The sequence below is a fragment of the Camellia sinensis genome, chromosome 13 (assembly GCF_055761805.1).
Source record: "Camellia sinensis isolate YWXY chromosome 13, ASM5576180v1, whole genome shotgun sequence".
In the NCBI taxonomy this organism is placed as follows: Eukaryota; Viridiplantae; Streptophyta; class Magnoliopsida; order Ericales; family Theaceae; genus Camellia; species Camellia sinensis.
The window spans coordinates 134,375,239-134,395,671 of record NC_138973.1 but is presented as its reverse complement, the minus strand read 5'-3'; positions in this window follow the sequence as shown (position 1 = coordinate 134,395,671).

Here is a 20,433-nt window from a genome sequence, read left to right as displayed (position 1 = left end):
CATACTAAATGCACAATTAAGCATAAAGATGAGTATCAATATTTACCGCACGGTAACCTAACCGCTACACATCAGTTTTATACACTGAACGTCATATGCATGCAGCGTAAGTCTTTTCTAGACGCTCTAAAGCTTAATGAACTCGTGTGTGAGTACTAACTCGTTCTCTGTTACCAACTGTCACGACCCAAACCTGCCCCTGAAAGTTTGGACATGACTGGCCTGACCTTAGGCCTTATTATTAAAGTATCTTAAAGTTTACTCAACATTAGGGCCTGAATGGAAGCAAAATAATAGAAGAATAAAACATTCATTGAGCTATGCCTAAATGCCAGGATCTTATCACATTACCAAACATACATAACATTCCATGCACCACTCCCATTACTGAGTGCAAAAGGGAAACAACCCAAAAGTTAAATGTTGCTAAATTCTATATACATATCTGTTTTCTTAGAAATATAACAAAACATGCCATCTAAGGGAATTTCTTGAATTAAACAAAAGAGTCACTTCGGGTGACTGTAGACACCCCATTTTTGACCGACCTTGAGACTCAGACGTCACCAGTTGAGCACTCGGTGATATTGCATATTGTGCTCGTTCAGAAGTTTCAGAGTCTCGGCTGCGAGCCTTGCCTCCGGACTTCCGAACTTTTTTGTGCTTTGCCTCGGTTTGCGAACCAGGCTCTGTTTTCTCTGTTTTCTCTTCTTGAAGGGAGGGAGAGGTCTCGTAGATCATCTCTCAGTGGCCGTAGGCTACGTTTCATGGTCGTAGGCCATTTTGCCCGTTTGGAGCCCGGTTTCCGATTTTTCGGAGCCGTTGGCCGTGTGCCTCTGTTCGGGACCGCTTAACCACCTCCGTTTGCCTCATTTTTTGGCATACATATTATTTGCTCCCTTTTGAGGGACACTGTGGTCCGAGAGACCAACTTCATGGTCGGACACCACTTCCGGTGCCTAACAGCCCACTTTCGGGGCCCCGAACTGCGTATTTTAGCTCCCGAACCTTCATTTTGCAATTTTGGGTTCCGACCCAAACTTGAGATAGTTGTATTTTTAGGTCCTTTTCATGTTTTATTAAGGACCTTTTGCTATTTGAGATCTTCTCCTATCACTTGCTTCTTTAACGCTCTTTTAGGCCTATTTTTGCGCGGTATTTTAGGCTTACTTGTGAGCTGTTTCGGACTTGGTCATAAAGTGTCTTTTTTTGAGTCCCTCTTCAACTTTGTTGAAGGGCTCTCGGTCATTTGGATCCAACAGCTACCACTTTCCTTTATATCCCACTTTTTGGCTTTTTTGGAGGGAAACTTGGATTGTTTTCCCTCCATTTTTTCCCTCCATTTCCCCCCCCCCTTTTCCCCCCATTTTTACCCATATATCAGCAGCTCCAGCTGCTGGCTTAGGGTTAACAAAATTTCCCCCCAAGAGCCTTGCATTATATCCCTCTCAATCTCTATTTTCAAGCTTAAACCTTCAAGTCCTTAACCATTTTTACACACCATCACCTAGCACCACACCACCACTTCCATTTCCAGCAGCTTGGAGGTCTTCTTAGAGGCTAGGAGGCAGAAAATTTGGTCCAAGAAGTTGCTAAAGATTGGTCTACAAGGGTGAGTTACCATTTCCCTCTTTCTAGCTCTTTTTTTGCAACATTTCTTAGCCTCTCTTTCTTGTATATCTGAGCTCCGTCCATAACTGAAAGTAGTGTTTTTTTGAGCTCTATTTCATGTTTCATTAAGGGTCTTACCCTGTTTGGGACCCCCATCTTGCACTTGCTTCATTATCCCTCTTGTATGCTATAATCTTGCATAGTGTTTTTGGCCTATATATGATCTGTTTTGGAGCATGATGTAAACTATAGATAGGCTTATTTTGAGCCCTTATTTAACATTGAAGAAGGGCTCATCACTGTTTGGGACCTCCATGTACCACTTGTCATTATACCCCTCTTTGGTCCCCTTTTTTGCATGATATATTAGCCTATTGTGCTTCTATTTTTGGGCGATTTTCAGAACTGAAAACAGTCTTATTTTGGCCTCCTCTTCATGTTTCATTGAGGGTATTTCACTGTTTGAAACATCCTTTATATACTTTGTGTTATATCTCTCTTTTTGGCCATATTTTGCATAATATTTTTGGCTTGTATGCATACTGTTTTGGGTCCGGACATCAACTGTAAAATGCATTATTTTTGGCCCCTCTTCAATGTTGTTAAAGGACCCCTTTGTGTTTAAGGCCAGAAACCTTCACTTGCTTCTTTGTCCACCTTTTGGCCCATTTCTTGCATGAGAGTTTATCCATACCTGTGCTAGTTTTTGTGGTCTGCCATAAACTGTAAAAGATCATGTTTTGGGACCCTCTTCAACTTTGTTGAAGGGCCCTAATCTGTTTGGGGACAGCAGCTGTGAGTTGCTTCTTTATCTTGCATTTAGGGCCATTTTTGCATGCTAGTTTTGCCCTATTTTTGTTTGCTGTTTGGCCATGCTTTGAACTGTAAAAATGCTTATTTTGGGGCTGCCTTGCTTCTGTCTTTTCTTTCCATGTACCAATTATGCATGCTTTGTATAGCTGTAAGCCATTTCATGTACCTAGTTTTGCATTTCGGGAGAAATTCCATGCATCAGGTGTCATTTCGCCTTGTTTCGGGGCTATTTCGCCTCTCATTTTGCTACTGATTTTTGCATATTTGCATACCATATTCCATGTCTTTGCCATGTCTCATTAGAGTGGCATTTCGGTGCCTGAGGGTCGGTCCTCGGTTTGCGTGCACGCGTGCACGCATTTCGAGTCGTCTTGTTTTCATCTAATGGCATCCTATGTGAGTGTGGCTGAGGCTCTCTCATGTTAGTGTAAGCCCATTATTGCATTGCGTATGCCATTTCATCCATAGCATTGTGTATGCTCGGTTGTGTATTACCTCGTGCAGCGTATATGTCATTCCATAACATTGTGTATTTTAGGATTGTATCTTAGTTGCATTTCATGCATATCATGCATATTGCATCGTGTTCGGGATAGGAGTTAGCCCGGGCACGGGAAACGAGGTACGTTTCGTACTCCGAGTGACGGAACGTGTCTCAATTCTCTAGTCACCGACACTCCGGATCATCCATGATGGAGTCTAGGTTTTGTTGTGTTTTCATGTGCATTCATTCCATATTGAGTTGCACAATTCGACTCCTCGGCCATCATGCATCGAGATGCGTGATTGGTGGCACGAGGATCGAGGCATGCATATATTTGTGAAAATAAATTGCTATGCCCCTTTCCTGCTCTCTGTTGCAGCAAATCAAGAATCAGCGATCTTTCGAGGCTTGGCACGCATTTCAAGAACAAGTGTAAACAGAGGCTAATTAGGGCATCGTCATGGATTTCCGCGCAAAGGCAACCCGGGCGTGCATCATTCATCATCCGAAATGGAATCAAGGCAGTCCCTGGCTTGCATGCCAGTTTATTTATTTTCTTAGTTAATTTGTTAAGTAATTAGGAATTTGTACATATTCAGACTGTAATATTTACTTGGACTGTACTATTCTTTTATTCGGGACTGTATATTTATTCGGACCCTCTGCGCGAGGGCATAATTGTAATAAGTGTGCGTGTGTGTGATGCATGTCTTCCAACCCCACGTCTTTCTCCCTTTTATTTACCAGCTTATGATGGTTAGATTAGGGCATGTTTCAATTAGCATACAGTATGACAGCATGTTTGCATTCATTCATCTGTTTTGCATACATCGGGCTCGACGCATCATACTAACTGCATTTGTATTTCAATTCCAAATTGAATACATGTTAGTTGTAGCATTTCATATGCCATGTTTAGAATAGCCGAGCCTGCTATAGTTGCATTTTTGCATGTGTTGCATTAGGCATTTCTGTATAGTTAGGATCATGCATGGATTTCTAACCTAGTTTCTGTTTTGGCTTGGAGTACTCGGTAAGTTTTTTTGCTTTAGCATCCTTACATGCGTGTGAGTGACTGCCATGAATAGCATGCTTATCATGAGGCTAATTGCTTATGTGATATAACTGCCTGAATGCTTGTGGGTGAAGGTTGGGTTATTTGGATTGGAACAATTCATTAATTGTGAGTTTTAAGCCCACTAGATAGTGGCAAAATCATGTTTTCTAAGCCCACCTGAGGGTGGCAAATCCACGTCTTAGCCTACCTGTGGGTAGCACCATCAAACCATTTTCAAACAAACAAACATGAAATGTTTTGTTCCAATTCAGGCGACTCAGTCTATACTTGTATGCTGTGCGCATCACATAGTAACCTAGGCTAATAACCAGAATAAAAACATACAATGTTTTCAAAAATAGATATCATGGTTAGTAGAGGCCGGTCTCTGACCGGGCGAGCGGGGATGCTCACGAAGTGACCTTCCCCAATCGTACCCAAGTTCCCAAGCCGAGGCAACTTTGGTGATGACGGACACGTGGCCTTTGGCACCGAGTCAGGGTTTCCTAAATTTCCCCAAAAATAAAATATTTAGGTGGCGACTCTGTATCTGGCAAAGCAGTCCATGTTTGGCACTTCTTTCAAAGAATCTGTTTTCTCAAAACGATTTGCCAAATTTGGACTCTTTGGTTCAGATTTAGAACCGTGACAATTTGAGAGTCCTGAGCTGTAGTGACCCCAATATCGAACAGAACGGGACTCACCCTCCCGGGGCGTTCGGGGACGGCTACAGTTTCTGGCGACTGTGCTGGGAATTTAGAGAACTTGACTCGAACTCATGATATTTGTTTTTTACTACACTTGTGTGTCTCTTTGCATTACATTTGCATTGGTACGCCTAAGACACCGTGTTTGCCATCTGCTATTCCTGAACGGTTTACCGGAGGCTTGTCTTGTCAAGGCATGACCATAAGGCTGACCGGTTGTGGGCTCTGCCAGTATAGGAACACAAACCCCGGTTTTACCGGGGCACCCTTTTTAACCATTCGGCCTAATGCATATTCGGAATCCATAGTGACCATTCCAAACTAGGACAGGTTGCTTACCCGATATAGGTTGTTTGAAACCGCTGCGTACGTAGTGAAACCCTAGCTCCTGACAAAATAGGATAGGGAAACCCTACCCCAACATAGGGGTGTTTTGGCTCTCACTTGTCTGCTATGTGCTTTTAGAGTACGTCTCTATAGGGATGCATGTATCAGTCTACAAGTTTGGGCATCAGGCCTGCGGGCAGTCGTTTAGTAGTTTGGGAATCAGGCCTGCGAGCACCAGTTCAGTACTTTGGGATTCAGTTCACCTAAGGGTATCAGTTTACGGGTAGGATTTTGGGGGCAGAATTCAGTAGAGGGCACAGTCATCCTGTATCTGTTTTGGTGAAGTTAGACTGAGATGCTGCATTTTTTCTCTTTTGCTAGGTAGTCTGGGAACCATAGCTTCAGAAGGCTCCGATATCCCCCGAGGTTCATCGAACTTGTGCTGATAGACTTTGTTAGGTCAGAGATTCAGTTCAAGGGAAATCAGTGTTCCTTTGCCAGAGGCAGGGTAAAAGGGCCAGTCAGGCACAAATCACCAGTTCAGCAGTTACCAGATCAGTGGCCCTTATCCACCCCACCAGTAAACAGTCAGGCTAAGGTCTCAGTTTCTATTGCAAGGATAGATACCAGTCAGTTAGATGGATTAGCAAAACACATCAGGGATGGAGGCAATGATGCGCCAGATGCAAGAAAGTATGAAACTCATGCAACAAGATGATGTCCGCCAAGCTGAATTCGCCAAACAGCAGGCTGCGGTCATGGCCCAACAGGCAGAGCTAATCACCAGATTGCAACAGCAAAACGGAGCATCTGCTTCGCATCAAGCTCCCCCTCCACCATTAGATCCAATACCCGGGGAGACGCCAAATGTCCAAGAAGGTACGGACATTCCGACAGGGCCGGCTTCGCCCCTAATCTTACCTCGGTTGTCTAAAGCACCAATCAACCCATCGGACTCTCCCTTTGAGTTCGAGGTAGACCATACAGCGTTGAAGTTGAGCAAGCTTGAAAAGTTGTTCAAGAAATCCCAGGGGGTAAAGTCCATCCCGGACATTGAGGACGGGTATACCGACGCAGCTGTGACACTGCCGGACAGGTTCAAGATGCCTCACATCGACCGTTTTGACGGGTCAGGAGATCCCATGGTCCACCTGAGTTTGTTTTCAGATGTTCTGTGCCCGATGGGCTTGACAAGATTACAGAAGCTTTCCCTTTTTGGCAGGACCTTGTCAGGTATTGCGGCCATCTGGTACGCCAAATTGGAGGATTCAGTGAAACGAGGCTAAGAGGAGATGGCCGAGGCCTTCGTCGCACAATATTCATACAATACCCAAATCGAGATTACGACCCATGATCTTGAGACGACGAGACAGGAGCCTAAACAGAGCTTCTCAGAATTCGTGGCCCGCTGGAGGGCCAAGGCCTCAATGATGACCATTAGGCCAACGGATAAGGATCAAATACGGATGGTTGTGCGCAATCTCCAGCCCAAACTAATGCAGAAAATGATCATGCTCCCCTTCCCTACCTTTTCAGATTTGCATGAGATGGGAGTACAGATAGAGGATGCTATGAAGCAGGGCCTGATTGACAATGACAGGGAGCAGCCCAGGAAGGCGTTTTTTCGCAGTTCGAATGCGACCACCAGCGGTGATGCAGTTGCAAGATCTTCAGAAGTGGGCATGGTCACCGCCACCGCACCAAAAACAACCACCCCATTCACCGGTGCATTCAGGAGTAGCTCGCAAGCAGCCAAATATCCACCCCAAGCCAAGAAGGTTTTCACCCCACTTTATATGCCTTTGTCAAAGGCTCTAGGGGTTTTGATCAAGAAAGGGCATCTGAAGCCCCTGGAGCCGCAGCCATTACCAAAGAACCTCCCTCTCTCATACAACCCAGCCGACTACTGTGCCTTCCATCAGCGAGCTGGCCATGACACTGACATGTGCTTTCGTCTCCGCCACAAAATACAAGATCTGATCGACAACGGGGTCATCCCCACACCAGGCCCTGCAAAGTCTATCGACACTTGATCAGTGAACTTGGGGGATAATGTGATGTGATTGGAGGGATGAACCACCTGCGGGCAGCGCTCAGTTTACTCCAGATATGGTGGATGGCATGCACTGTTTTGAGCATTTGTGAGTGCTAGCTTTTGTGCTTTCTGACTTGGGTATTGGGTCAGTCTTGTTGTTTTGTTGTGAGTCTGTCTTTTTGTTTTGAGTCAGTCTCTTTTTTTGTTTTGGGTCTGTCTTGTTGTATCGAGTCAGTCCTATTGAATAGGAGTCAGGTGATTCCAGGGGGTGTTGCCTCGGGCATCACCATTTTGTTTTGTGTTTGTCTTTTCGTTTTGTTTTGAGTCTGTTTCTGTCAGGGAGCCAGTTGTGCCAACAGATTTTGAATGAAACAGCAGTGATTTTCACGCTCTCGCATTTGCTTCTGCCTTGTGCTAGTTGTACCAGAAATTCCAAATGAGATGGCAGTATTTGATTAGAAACTGTGTCTTTTCTGTGCCTTGAATTCATTGCATCGACCTAAGTTTTTCAAAACTTTTCGAATACTGCGGTGAAAACGAAGAGGAAGGAATTCCTCAGGTTTTGCAAAACTTTGATCATTCGAGAGAAAGAAAGGCGTGCTAAGCCCTTAATGAATGGAATCATGCTTGTTAGCGTGAGTACTGAGAAGGACCCTGGCTTGATCCAGACTGGTTACACACTATCTTCAGCGCGAGCGATTTGTCACTTTCTTAAAAATTTTCAAAAAACAAAATGTCTTGCGCGGTCTTGCGAAGACCTGTGTGGGATCGCTCTTGAGATTGTGCAGCTTAGGATCGCTCTCAGCCTCGAGATTCGACCCCTCACTTTCAAACCTTGAACCTGAGTTCAGAACGTTCAATGGTCAACCACAACGTGAGGCCTGTGTGGCCAGTTTGAAGCAGCCCTCGAACAAGAGGCACCAAAGTCAGATCAAGAAGATCAGATCAAAGGAAGCTTGTAAAGCTACATCAGAAGCCCCCCCTCAAACTAGGGGCAAAGATATCAGACATGCTCGAAGAGCTGAAGATGAGTCCTCTTGCAAATCAACAACCACTCTCCCGGATACGAATGGCTTCGAAACCCTATAACCATTTGGCATGGACCAAGCTACACTTTTACCCTTGAGAGGCTCGCTGGGCCGAAAACCCGGAAGGGCGACCCAGGCAAAAGTTAGAGCAAGAAAAAGAAGAAAAAGAACAAAAAAAGAAAAAAGAAGAAAAAGAAAAGAAAAAAAAAGACAGAAAAAAAATACAAAAGAAAAGAAAAGAAAAGAATATCAAAAAAAAAAAGAGAAGAAAAGAATTGAAAAGAGAAAGAAAGAAGAACAAAGCTCGCAAGGTCGAAAACCCGCGACGGGCGCCTTGGCAAAAGTTAGAGCCTAAAAAGGAGAGGTTAATACCCGAGTGTACCTTAACCCCGAACTATGTAAGGCTTGATTCCCATCTTTGGGATGCGTAGGCAACTTCATTCTGAAGTCCAGCCGTAAAACACTTCAAATTCAACTGTGTCCATGCGATGGTTCTGGTCATCTTTGTCTTCTCTGTATCTGAGGATTTGGTTGTGTTCATTACTCTGAGGACTGACTACAATGCGCTGCGGTGCCATTCAAACAAGGGGCAACTTTTCGTTGCTATTCAATGCGCTGCGGTGCCATTCAAACAAGGGGAAACTTTCCGTTGCTATTCAATGTGCTGCGGTGCCATTCAAACAAGGGGCAACTTTCCGTTGCTATTCAATGTGCTGCGGTGCCATTCAAATAAGGGGCAACTTTCCGTTGCCATGCAGTGTCCTTCAGACAAGGGGCAATTTTCCATTGCCATGGATCCGAGGTTGCGCATCTTAAGAGTAGGTTCCGTGCTAGTTGAGCAGTGGTCGTTTGCAAAAATAGTTTTTTTGAGAATTTTTACTGAGGTTGACTAATCTTCTCGAAAAGTATTCCATTTTCAAAACTGGACCATTTCTTGGATCCAAAAGAGGAAAATTTTCAGTGCTCATGGCCTGACTTGCATGATTTTAAATCAGAAAATTGAGCAAACATGTTAATCTAACTCTCATTTTGGTCAAAAAAATTTTAGGAGAAAACTAAAACAAAAAATGGTCAAGATGATGAACTAGGGGCACGGTTGAGTCAGGCTTCCTGTCTTTCCCATTGTCACCATATTTGCCAGAAAAGGGCACAACAAAGAGCAGAAAGCTCTCACATCCTCCAAGCAACGAGGTATCGAGCAAAGTGCGAAGCACGAACTAGAATGGGGCAAGATATTCCACTCCGTCATCTGGACAGATCTTATCACGTCCAAACTCCCCAGCAAAGCATCATCAACTGATGTTAGCTCCAAATTTTCTACACACCCAGTTGTAGCGCAACCTTTCCGTAGGAGGCATTCACTAGTTGTGAGCGGAAGAAAGAGAATCTAGCAGAATGCTAGGGGCACGAGCCCACAATTTGCTGTTTATCCATCAACCACCCAGGGGAGGGATGAAAAATGAGAGATTGAAGAATAAAGAGATGTGCGATGAGAGGAAAAGTGAGAAGAGGGCTTTTTTTTTTAGAAAAACAGAGCTTGAGGGCCGAGTGATGTGAGAACCACAAATGAGAAAGGGTGGGAAACACTACCCGGTGAAACAGGCTCCCTGTGCACGTCTGAGTATCGTGTCTTTTTGTTTTATCTCGATTCTTGTTTTGAGTCGTTTCGAGTGTTACTCGATGTGTCTAGGTTGTGTGCCTTTTATTTCCTTGTTGAGTCATTTTGCTGTGTTCAGACATAGGCTCAATACTTGGTCGAAAGCTCATCTCTGAATTTCAAAAATAAAATCGTTTTGTGCTCCGAGTGCCGTGCCATTCTCCACATTTATACAAAACAGAATTTGTTCTTTCATAAAATCGTAGGATTCAACCCAAGTCATGTGAGAACAGTAGAACCAGGACCTATCTGAAGCTATATATGGTTCCGGACTGCAAAGCAAAAGCAAAAGAGGAAAATGTCGGGTATCTGAGTTTGTTTCAACTTCAGTAAGTTCCAGGACTACATTCCGTGTGTACCTCTTCAGGCCTTGTCAATGCTCCGAAGTATGAGTGTGCCTCTACTCCCAAACTCAGGCCTACTTCAATGCCAGAATGGCAATTGAAGTGCTCTCTCAGAAAACCAGCCCCTGCCAGATGCATCTTGGCTGTGTTTGCAATGAGTTCCTAGGAGACCAACTGCGACGGTGGAAACTAGAGTTCGGACGGCTATTGCCTAGAACGCAAAGGTTTGGAATTTCCGAGACTAAAGTCTGGTTTAAATACCCAGGGGTCTATCCTCGGCTTGAAATCTGTATGGCAGCCCCATAGATTGAGATAGCATGTGAATGCGCCTCGATTCTGGATACTGAATTAACCTAGTCTGTCACCCCGTTGGAGAATAGGGAAAGTTGTGAACATGGCCAGGAAGGAAAGGTAGTAACTGCGGTTTGGAAGTACAATCAAGAAAGTGCAAGAAGAACCCACTCTTTTCAGCTCAAAATGTTTCTGCGAAATTTTCAACTCATGTCTTCGATGTGTAGCTCATCGTCAGTCGGCATGCACGAGGTGTATCCTTTTTGGAATGTATCGTGACCCCTCCGAGAGGTAAATCGGAGGTTGCGTTTGGAACTTGATCTACTTAAGGCTTGTATTCCCTTATTCGGTATTTTTGTTTCAAACGGGTGTTGTCACGCGCGTTCCACTGGTATTGTTATGCTCATTCGTTGCATTGTTATGCACATCTATCTAGCATTGTTATGCTCATTCGTTGCATTGTTATGCACATCTATCTAGCATTGTTATGCTCGTTTGTTGCATTGTTATGCACATTTATCTAGCATTGTTATGCTCATTACTTGCATTGTTATGCACATCTATCTAGCATTGTTATGCTCATTACTTGCATTGTTATGTACACTTCACCTGCATCGTTATGCACCTTTTCACTTGCAATTGTCGTCTTTTCTCCTCTCGCATGCGGTGCGTTAGGACATCTTCAGTTTCGAACATTCGGACGAGTTCCGGTGTTCATTCATACCTTTCCTCTCTTGCGTGTGATATGCTGAGAGGTTTTCTCTTGCGTGTGATACGTTGAGAAATTTCCTTTTCCTCCCTTGCATGTGATATGCTGAGAGGTTTTCTCTTGCGTGTGATACGCTGAGAAATTTACCTTTCCTCTCTTGCGTGTGATATGCTGAGAGGTTTTCTCTTGCGTGTGATACGCTGAGAAATTTACCTTTCCTCTCTTGCGTGTGATATGCTGAGAGGTTTTCTCTTGCGTGTGATACGCTGAGAAATTTACCTTTCCTCTCTTGCATGTGATATGCTGAGAGGTTTTCTCTTGCGTGTGATACGCTGAGAAATTTACCTTTTCTCTCTTGCATGTGATATGCTGAGAGGTTTTCTCTTGCGTGTGATACGCTGAGAAATTTATCTTTTCTCTCTTGCATGTGATATGCTGAGAGGTTTTCTCTTGCGTGTGATACGCTGAGAAATTTATCTTTTCTCCCTTGCATGTGATATGCTGAGAGGTTTTCTCTTGCATGTGATACGCTGAGAAATTTATCTTTTCTCTCTTGCATGTGATATGCTGAGAGGTTTTCTCTTGCGTGTGATACGCTGAGAAATTTTCCTTTTCTCTCTTGCATGTGATATGCTGAGAGGTTTTCTCTTGCGTGTGATACGTTGAGAAATTTATCTTTCCTCCCTTGCATGTGATATGCTGAGAGGTTTTCTCTTGTGTGTGATACGCTGAGAAATTTGCCTTTCCTCTCTTGCATGTTATATGCTAAGAGGTTTTCTCTTGCGTGTGATACGCTGAGAAATTTGCCTTTCCTCTCTTGCGTGTGATACGCTGAGAGGTTTACCTTCTTCCTCTCCTATTTGTGATACACAGAGAGATGTTGTGTGTAAGACTCCGGGTATTCTCAGTAGTCGCTTTTAGCCTTCTCCGCGTGAGACGCGGTGAGAATTGCATAATTTTCTTACATTCTTAACTGCATGAAATGTAGTTGTTGCTTTGCATTTTTGCTTAAAACTGTTGCATCTATTGTGAATATGTGCTTCATTACAGCTTGCTGCATTTGCATGATCATTGAGTCACCTTCGGCGTCTTGCATTACCAGTTGCATTTTGCCCCCCCTTCCTGCGGGCATGCCTGCGGGCGCATCTCTATTTATCTTACCTGTTTGTCTAAGTCTTCGGTCTTGTCAAAAATGGGTCGTCTCTGGGCTTTGACATTCACTCCCGTCACATGTGACTTTCGAGTTCTGTCAAAGAGGGGCAACTATAGACACCCCATTTTTGACCGACCTTGAGACTCAGACGTCACCAGTTGAGCACTCGGTGATATTGCATATTGTGCTCGCTCAGAAGTTTCAGAGTCTCGGCTGCGAGCCTTGCCTCCGGACTTCCGGACTCTGTTGTGCTTTGCCTCGATTTACGAACCAGGCTCTGTTTTCTCTGTTTTCTCTTCTCGAAGGGAGGGAGAGGTCTTGTAGATCATCTCTCAGTGGCCGTAGGCTACGTTTCGTGGTCGTAGGCCATTTTGCCCGTTTGGAGCCCGATTTTCGGTTTTTCGGAGCCGTTGGCCGTGTGTCTCGGTTCGGGACCGCTTAACCACCTCCGTTTGCCTTAGTTTTGGCATACATATTATTTGCTCCCTTTTGAGGGACACTGTGGTCCGAGAGACCAACTTCGTGGTCGGACACCACTTCCGGTGCCTAACAGCCCACTTTCGGGGCCCCGAACTGCGTGTTTTGGCTCCCGAACCTTCATTTTGCATTTTTGGGTTCCAACCCAAACTTGAGATAGTCATATTTTGAGGTCCTTTTCATGTTTTATTAAGGACCCTTTTCTGTTTGAGATCTCCTCCTATCACTTGCTTCTTTAACGCTCTTTTAGGCCTATTTTTGCGCGGTATTTTAGGCTTACTTGTGAGCTGTTTCGGACTTGATCATAAACTACAAAGTGTCTTGTTTTGAGCCCCTCTTCAACTTTGTTGAAGGGCTCTCGGTCATTTGGATCCAGAAGCTACCACTTGCCTTTATATCCCACTTTTTGGCTTTTTTGGAGGGAAACTTAGATTGTTTTCCCTCCATTTTTTCCCTCCATTTTTCCCCCCCTTTTCCCCCCATTTTTGCCTATATATCAGTAGCTCCAACTGCTGGTTTAGGGTTAACAAAATTTCCCCCCAAGAGCCTTGCATTATATCCCTCTCCATCTCTATTTTCAAGCTTAAACCTTCAAGTCCTTAACCATTTTTACACACCATCACCTAGCACCACACCACCACTTCCATTTCCAGAAGCTTGGAGGTCTTCTCAGAGGCTAGGAGGCAGCAAATTTGGTCCAAGAAGTTGCTAAAGATTGGTCTACAAGGGTGAGTTACCATTTCCCTCTTTCTAGCTCTTTTTTTGCAACATTTCTTAGCCTCTCTTTCTCATATATCTGAGCTCCGGCCATAACTGAAAGTAGTGTTTTTTTGAGCTCTATTTCATGTTTCATTAAGGGTCTTACCCTGTTTGGGACCCCCATCTTGCACTTGCTTCATTATCCCTCTTGTATGCCATAATCTTGCATAGTATTTTTGGCCTATATATGATCTGTTTTGGAGCATAATGTAAACCGTAGATAGGCTTATTTTGAGCCCTTCTTCAACATTGAAGAAGGGCTCATCGCTGTTTGGGACCTCCATGTACCACTTGTCATTATACCCCTCTTTGGTCCCCTTTTTTGCATGATTATTAGCCGATTGTGCTTCTATTTTTGGGCGATTTTCAGAACTGAAAACAGTCTTATTTTGGCCTCCTCTTCATGTTTCATTGAGGGTATTTCACTGTTTGAGATATCCTTTATATACTTTGTGTTATATCTCTCTTTTTGGCCATATTTTGCATAATATTTTTGGCTTGTATGCATACTTTTTTGGGTCCGGCCATAAACTGTAAAATGCATTATTTTTGGCCCCTCTTCAATGCTGTTGAAGGACCCCTTTGTGTTTAAGGCCAGCAACCTTCACATGCTTCTTTGTTCACCTTTTGGCCCATTTCTTGCATGAGAGTTTAGCCATACCTGTGCTAGTTTTTGTGGTCTTCCATAAACTGTAAAAGATCATGTTTTGGGCCCCTCTTCAACTTTGTTGAAGGGCCCTAATCTGTTTGGGGACAGAAGCTGTGAGTTGCTTCTTTATCTTGCATTTAGGGCCATTTTTGCATGCTAGTTTTTCCCTATTTTTGTTTTCTTTCCATGTACCAATTATGCATGCTTTGTATAGCTGTAAGCCATTTCATGTACCTAGTTTTGCATTTCGGGAGAAATTCCATGCATCGGGTGTCATTTCGCCTTGTTTCGGGGCTGTTTTGCCCCTCATTTTGCTACTGATTTTTGCATATTTGCATACCATATTCCATGTCTTTGCCATGTCTCATTAGAGTGGCATTTCGGTGCCTGAGGGTCGGTCCTCGGTTTGCGTGCACGCGTGCACGCATTTCGAGTCGTCTTGTTTTCATCTAATGGCATCCTATGTGAGTGTGGCTGAGGCTCTCTCATGTTGGTGTAAGCCCATTATTGCATTGCGTATGCCATTTCATCCATAGCATTGTGTATTCTCGGTTGTGTATTACCTCGTGCAGCGTATATGTCATTCCATAACATTGTGTATGTTAGCATTGTATCTTAGTTGCATTTCATGCATATCATGCATATTGCATCGTGTTCGGGATAGGAGTTAGCCCGGGCACGGGAAACGAGGTACGTTTCGTACTCCGAGTGACGGAACGTGTCTCAATTCCCTAGTCACCGACACTCCGGATCATCCATGATGGAGTCTAGGTTTTGTTGTGTTTTCATGTGCATTCATTCCATATTAAGTTGCACAATTCGACTCCTCGGCCATCATGCATCGAGATGCATGATTTGTGGCACGAGGATCGAGGCATGCATATATTTGTGAAAATACATTGCTATGCCCCTTTCCTGCTCTCTGTTGCAGCAAATCAAGAATCAGCGATCTTTCGAGGCTTGGCACGCATTTCAAGAACAAGTGCAAACAGAGGCTAATTGGGGCATCGTCATGGATTTCCGCGCAAAGGCAACCTGGGCATGCATCATTCATCATCCGGAATGGAATCAAGGCAGTCCCTGGCTTGCATGCCAGTTTATTTATTTTCTTAGTTAATTTGTTAAGTAATTAGGAATTTGTACATATTCAGACTGTAATATTTACTTGGACTGTACTATTCTTTTATTCGGGACTGTATATTTATTCGGACCCTCTACGCGAGGGCATAATTGTAATAAGTGTGCGTGTGTGTGATGCATGTCTTCCAACCCCACGTATTTCTCCCTTTTATTTACCAGCTTATGATAGTTAGATTAGGGCATGTTTCAATTAGCATACAGTATGACAGCATGTTTGCATTCATTCATCTGTTTTGCATACACTGGGCTCGACGCATCATACTAACTGCATTTGTATTTCAATTCCAAATTGAATACATGTTAGTTGTAGCATTTCATATGCCATGTTTAGAATAGCCGAGCCTGCTATAGTTGCATTTTTGCATGTGTTGCATTAGGCATTTCTGTATAGTTAGGATCATGCATAGATTTCTAACCTAGTTTCTGTTTTGGCTTGGAGTACTCGGTAAGTTTTTTTGCTTTAGCATCCTTGCATGTGTGTGAGTGACTGCCATGAATAGCATGCTTACCATGAGGCTAATTGCTTAGGTGATATAACTGCCTGAATGCCTGTGGGTGAAGGTTGGGTTATTTGGATTGGAACAATTCATTAATTGTGAGTTTTAAGCCCACTAGATAGTGGCAAAATCATGTTTTCTAAGCCCACCTGAGGGTGGCAAATCCACGTCTTAGCCTACCTGCGGGTAGCACCATCAAACCATTTTCAAACAAACAAACATGAAATGTTTTGTTCCAATTCAGGCGACTCAGTCTATACTTGTATGCTGTGCGCATCACATAGTAACCTAGTCTAATAACCGGAATAAGAATATACAATGTTTTCAAAAATAGATATCATGGTTAGTAGAGGCCGGTCTCTGACCAGGCGAGTGGGGATGCTCACGAAGTGACCTTCCCCAATCGTACCCAAGTTCCCGAGCCGAGGCAACTTTGGTGATGATGGACACGCGGCCTTTGGCACCGAGTCAGGGTTTCCTAAATTTCCCCAAAAATAAAATATTTAGGTGGCGACTCTGTATCTGGCAAAGCAGTCCATGTTTGGCACTTCTTTCGAAGAATCTGTTTTCTCAAAACGATTTGCCAGATTTGGACTCTTTGGTTCAGATTTAGAACCGTGACAATTTGAGAGTCCTGAGCTGTAGTGACCCCAATATCGAACAGAACGGGACTCACCCTCCCGGGGTGTTCGGGGACGTCTACAGTGACTTGGCAAAATGGTCCAACAAAAGGCTTCTAGGTTGTCCTAAGGTTGACCTGTGGCCTGATTACCTACAAAACATACATACAAATAAAGGGAGCAAGGCTCAGTGAATGATAGTAGTATGAATAAATTAAGGTACGAACATAAGTTAACAGTGTAGATTCATAAATCGAAATCTTGTTTGTTTCTCCTTTTCTAAACAGCCTTGAGCCCACATAAGACAGAACGGCCTTAAGCCCAACATAATACAAAACGACCTTAGGCCCATTATAACACAAAACGGCCTTAGGCCCATTATAACACAAAACGGCCTTGGGCCAAACATATTAGCAAATAGAACGACCTCAGGTCCATACTTCACATGTTAAAGTTCAAACTTATATCAGACATATCGTACATAACATAAGCTATGCACTAAGAGTGGAGACGATCTCAAATAATGTATACCAACACAAAATGTGAATAGGCATGATATTATGCTACTATCACTCGCTGTGATACGGATGAACGATGGTCCCCTCCTGTAGATGCCCTGCACATAGCACACAACTTGTAAGTACATCAAATCTACTGTTTTTCCTTAATTTTCTTTTATTTCTCAAATGTCTGCGTCGTTAAGTTACGGGTAATTAAACGTATCAAAGAAATATCAAATGGACATGTAGACACATTTGGAGGATTAAACAGAATAAAAGAAGGTTGCAAAATTTTCCGGCTTGGGCTGCACGTGCGGAAGTCGCCGCCACACGTGCACCACACGTGCCTTTTTAGCAGTATAGCTCCATCATTCTCCCTTGTTTTCTGCACGTGCGGTTGTGATCCCCACACGTGCGGCCATGGGCCCCCGCACATGCGGTCATTTGCTCTATTTTTTTGTCCGAACTTCAACAATGTTAAGTCATAAGGGGATAGTCACATAGCTAGAAGCAAGGAAAATTTTACCCTAAGAACAGAACATATAAACATGTGAACATGTAATTTTAGCCAATGAAGATCAAGACTTGTTTTACTTAGGCTTTTACACTTCCAATGTTCCATACTTTCCTCATTCTCACTATGTAAATATATGTATTGATATACATGCTTATGTATCACACAAGTTCAAACAAACAAAAGAATAAAATTTAACATATCATAAAGATCAAGTTCCCTATCATACACACCCAAGAGATACACAATCATTTGTGAAATTGATTACACACAATTAAACCCTAGTTTTTATGGAGGATGCTTCATTTCAAAGTTTAATTCAAACCAATTGAAGAGAAATTGAGAATTGACTAGGGATCTATACTTACTTCTAAATTGTATTCTTCAATTACCCCTAGCAAGATCTTAAATCCCCAAATTCTTCTCCTTGCTCCCTTTCTTTTCTTCTCTTTCTCTCTCTCTTAGGTGCTCTCCAAAATTTCCACTCAATATATACATATAGAGATGAGTTGAAAAAGGAACTAATATAACATATATGTAGGTCTTTAGCGTCTAGGCTTGCCAAACGAGCCTTAACGAATCAGACAAAATAAATTTTCAATTAAACTTTCCAAGTAGTTATAAAAATTCCCACCAGCATGTTCACATACTCAATTTTAGTTTATCGTGCCTCTACGGCTTTAAATTTCCAAGTTAACATCTTAATTTTGACAAATGTGTTCCAATAATCAACAGATAGAAAACATGATCAAACAATTCACACATGTAAGCATAACTCCGCTTGGAATTTCACATTGAATAAGTAAGTATTCAGGTAATTAAAGAAATGTAACGCATATAAGAGGGTCGGGTTATGGCACGTGTTCGTTTTATGCTTGAAGCTGCTCATTCATATGTTATTATCTCGTTATCTTGCTTATTACATTGTTGATTATTACATCATCTTGCATGATCGTGAGTTCTCAAAATAGCCGGCTTCACGAAGCATGTGAGTGTAGTTTCAATTTTTTTTGTGCATATCATTTGCATCTTGCCCCGGAACTATGCTGGTTTGATTCCTTGCAAAGGGATACGTAGGCAGCCTGCAAGCGCAACCATTTATTTTTGTCTTCATTGTTTGTCCAAGTCTTACGGCCTTGTCAAAATGGGTCTTCTTCGGGCTTTGACATTCACTCACATCATTTTATGACTCCAAGTTCGGTCAAAGAGGGCCAACTGTAGACCCCCCATTTTTTATAGCTCTTACGACTTGGACGTCATCGCTTGCACACCCAATGATGAGTCTATATGCTTGTTGTAGTGCTCGAAGTCTTCAGTGGAATGCCACAGCTTTGAGACTTTCAAACCTTACACCTCTGTTGCCTTGTTTTTGGACCAAAACCATGGATTTTCAAGCCTGCAACCTCGGGTGGCCTGCCGGCCATTGCTTCTAGTTGCCGGCCACTGGTGTGGCCTGCCGGCCACCAATGTGTTTTGTAGATATTTTGTGACAGTTGTTTGCACAAATGCTTGCATCTACTCCCTCATGTATGGTTTGATGTTTCTAAGGGAGGTTTATGTTTTTCTACATATAGAGGACCTCCCCTCATGCTTTGAGGTTAGAAAAATTTTGGGGCAAAATTTGTCCTCTCTACAATTTTCTCTCTTAATCTCTTGCAAATTTCTTTACCTTTGCCTATACGCTCTTTACATTTGTCCATACACTCTTAACCAAATCTCTCCATCTTTGAGCTGAGGTATCTTTAAGCCTTGTTTGAGCTCTTGAGGGTGTGTTTGCCTTGTTTTATTGCTTGAAAGTAATCTCCTCTTCAAGAGGTATAAAGCTTTTCCTCTTTACTTGTTGTATTTACTCTTTTTCTTAGTATTTTCCAACTGTTTTTGGGCTATAAAAACTCTATATTTTTGGGCTGAAACTCGGGTTTTAAGGCCAATAAAGGTTGAGGGGTGGTTCACCCTTCTTTACACCTTGCTCTCAAGGCCTTTACCCTTGTATTTCCCACCATTACACTATCTTTTTTTAAGCTTTTAAACATTGATTTTTAGAGTTATTTCAATGGCTAAAATCATGGTTTAAAGTCCAAAATTAGAGGGATTAGCCTCCCCTCCTTGTGTTTTGCTTACTAGCCTAGCATGATCCATGTTTTAGCTTATTATTCTAGCTATTTTTGTTTTAATTCCAACATGCTTTAGGACTTATTTAAGCCTGTTTTTAAGTGTTTGTTGCATTTGAGCTTTGTTTTGCATGCTTGTAGCGTAATTGTCCTCATAAGCTCTTGTGTTTTAGGCATTAGACACCATCTTATTTGAGTTAATAGTGTTTATTTATGGCTTTCCAAACTTGTAATCACTCTTAATCACCTCTGCAACCTCCATCCTTTCTTGGCTTTTATTTTGCTTTGAAAGTGGTTTCAAATTACTTGTTTGTTTAAGCATGAGATTGAGATGTCACGCTTAATGGTTTAATCCCTTTAAGGGTTCATTACCAATGGTATGATGTCTCTTTCATGCCCAAAGCAACTCTTGGTTTGAGCCCTCTTTTCATTAAAGGACTTTAATTCACCTTTGGACTCAATTGACTAAAGAATGAATGGTAATCTAAAATGAAGTAATAAAATTGAGGCTAAAAAAGAGCAAGATAATAATTTGGTTTGGGTTCAATCGAACGTTAATTGAACCCTTAAGTCTTGAGTCGTTTCATACTCATTAGTAATGAAAACGGTTCAAGGTTCATTGTCGGCTACTTCCCTTGATCTTCCATGATGGGAAGGTGGTTTTGAGAGTCTTGTTTTATTGCATTCATTGAACTTGCACACTTGATTCATAAGCCATCATGCAATGAAATTGCATCCATTTGTGGTTTGTGAATTAAACGTACTACTCCTTTGAGCTGTTCAAATGATAAGGAGGGGTAAATTGTGCAAACAAACCCTTGAGAATAAACTGTCTCTGCTCTATTTACTCTCTGTTGCAGCAGAACAATCCAGTCAGCAGTGGCCGGCAGGCCCTCTGCCGGCCACATCAAGCAGTGTCCTTTTGAAGGAGAACAGAGTTGATCTGCAGG